Source organism: Mesocricetus auratus, unplaced genomic scaffold (assembly GCF_017639785.1).
Source record: "Mesocricetus auratus isolate SY011 unplaced genomic scaffold, BCM_Maur_2.0 Super-Scaffold_2245, whole genome shotgun sequence".
In the NCBI taxonomy this organism is placed as follows: Eukaryota; Metazoa; Chordata; class Mammalia; order Rodentia; family Cricetidae; genus Mesocricetus; species Mesocricetus auratus.
This window is the reverse complement of record NW_024429180.1, coordinates 9235785-9239074: the sequence shown is the minus strand read 5'-3', so window position 1 is coordinate 9239074 and position 3290 is coordinate 9235785.

The following is a 3290-nucleotide window of genomic DNA, read 5'->3' as shown; positions in this document are numbered from 1 at the left end:
TAGTTTATTACACTCCTGGGACACTGGTGAATTACAGTCCTGGGACACTGGTGTATTACAGTCCTGATACACTGGTGTATTACAGTCCTGGGACACTGGTGTATTACAGTCCTGGGACACTGGTGTATTACAGTCCTGATACACTGGTGTATTACAGTCCTGGGACACTTGTGTATTACAGTCCTGGACACTGGTGTATTATACTACTACTACACTGGTGTATTAAAGTCCTGGGACACTGGTGTATTACAGTCCTGACACACTGGTGTATTACAGTCCTGGGACACTGGTGTATTACAGTCCTGGGACACTTGTGTATTACAGTCGTGATACAATGGTGTATTACAATCCTGATACATTGGTGTATTACAGTCCTGGGACAATGGTGTTAGAGTCCTGGACACTGGTGTATTACAGTCCTGATACACTGGTGTAATATAGTCCTGGGACACTAGTATATTATAGGCCTGATACACTGGTGTATAACAATCCTGGGACACTGGTGTATTACAGGCCTGACACACTGGTGTATTACAGTCCTGACACACTGGTGTATTACATTCCTGATACACTGGTGTATTACAGACCTGGGCCGCTGGTGTATTACAGTCCTGATACACTGGTGTATTACAGTCCTGGAACACTGTTGTATAACAGTCCTGGGACACTGGTGTATTACAGTCCTGGGACACTGGTGTATTACAGTCCTGATACACTGGTGTATTACAGTCCTTATACACCGTGTATTACAGTCCAGACACACTGGTGTATTACAGTCCTGATACACTGGTGTATTACTGTCCTGGGACACTGGTGTATTACAGTCCTGATACACTGGTGTATTACAGTCCTGGGACACTGGTGTATACAGTTCTGATACACTGGTGTAATACAGTCCTGATACACTGGTGTATTACAGTCCTGGGACACTGGTGTATTACAGTCCTGGGACACGGGTTTATTACAGTCCTGATACACTGGTGTATCCCAGTCCTAGAACACTGGTGTATTACAGTCCTGACACACTGGTGTATTACAGTCCTGGGACACGGGTGTATACAATCCTGATAAACTGGTGTATTACAGTCCTGGGACACTGGTGTATTACAGTCCTGACACACTGGTGTATTACAGTCCTGATACACTGGTGTATTACAGTCCTGGGCCACTGGTGTATTACAGTCCTGATACACTGGTGTATTACAGTCCTGGACACTGGTGTATTACAGACCTGGGACAATGGTGTATTACAATCCTGGACACTGGTGTATGACAGTCCTGATACACTGGTGTATTACAGTCCTGACACACTGGTGTATTACAGTCCTGATACACTGGTGTATTACAGTCCTGGGACACTGGTGTACTACAGTCCTGATACACTGGTGTATTACAGTCCTGGGACACTGGTGTTAGAGTCCTGGATACTGGTGTATTACAGTCCTGATACACTGGTGTATTACAGTCCTGGGACACTGGTGTGTTACAGTCCTGGGACAGTGGTGTATTACAGGCCTGACACACTGATGTATTACAATCCTGATACACTGGTGTAATATAGTCCTGGGACACTGGTATATTATAGGCCTGAAACACTGGTGTATTACAATCCTGGGACACTGTTGTATTATAGGCCTTACACATTGGTGTATTACAGTCCTGACACACTGGTGTAATACATTCCTGATACACTGGGGTATTACAGTCCTGATACACTGGTGTATTACAGTCCTGATACACTTGTGTATTACAGTCCTGGACACTTGTGTATTACAGTCCTGGGACACTGGTATAATACAGTCCTGGACACTAATGTATGACAGTCCTGATACACTGGTGTATTACCGTCCTGACACATTGGTGTATTACAGTCCTGGACACTAATGTATTACAGTCCTGGGACACTGGTGTATTACAATCCTGACATACTGGTGTATTACAGTCCTGGGACACTGGTGTATTACAGTCCTGGACACTAGTGTATTACAGTCCTGGGACACTGGTGTATTACAGTCCTGGGACACTGGTGCATTACAGTCCTGATACACTGGTGTATTACAGTCCTGGGACACTGGTGTATTACAGTCCTGGGACACTGGTGTATTACAGTCCTGATACACTGGTGTATTACAGTCCTGGGACACTGGTGTATTACAGTCCTGGACACTGGTGTATTATACTACTACTACACTGGTGTATTACAGTCCTGGGACACTGGTGTATTACAGTCCTGACACACTGGTGTATTACAGTCCTGGGACACTGGTGTATTACCTTCCTGGGACGCTGTTGTATTACAGTCCTGATACACTGGTGTATTATAGTCCTGGGAAACTGCTATATGATAGTCCTGGGACACTGGTGTATTATGGTCCTGGACACTTGTGTATTACTGTCCTGGGACACTGGTGTATTACAGTCCTGGGACACTGGTGTATTACATTCCTGATACACTGGTGTATTACAGTCCTGACACACTGGTGTATTACAGTCCTGACACACTTGTGGATTACAGTCCTGATACACTGGTGTATTACAGTTCTGGGACACTGGTGTATTACAGTCCTGACACACTGGTGTATTACAGTCCTGGGACACTGGTGTATTACCTTCCTGGGACGCTGTTGTATTACAGTCCTGATACACTGGTGTATTATAGTCCTGGGACACTGCTATATGATAGTCCTGGGACACTGGTGTATTATGGTCCTGGACACTTTTGTATTACAGTCCTGGGACACTGGTGTATTACAGTCCTGGGACACTGGTGTATTACATTCCTGATACACTGGTGTATTACAGTCCTGACACACTGGTGTATTACAGTCCTGACACACTTGTGTATTACAGTCCTGATACAGTGGTGTATTACAGTTCTGGGACACTGGTGTATTACAGTCCTGGGACACTGGTGTGTTACAGTCGTGACACAATGGTGTATTACAATCCTGATACATTGGTGTATTTCAGTCCTGGGACACAGGTGTTAGAGTCCTGGACACTGGTGTATTACAGTCCTGATACACTGGTGTAATATAGTCCTGGGACACTAGTATATTATAGGCCTGATACAATGGTGTATTACAATCCTGGGACACTGGTGTATTACAGGCCTGACACACTGGTGTATTACAGTCCGGACACACTTGTGTATTACATCCCTGATACACTGGTGTATTACAGTCCTGACACACTGATGTATTACATTCCTGATACACTGGTGTATTACAGTCCTGATACACTGGTGTATTACACTCCTGGACACTTGTGTATTACAGTCCTGGGACACT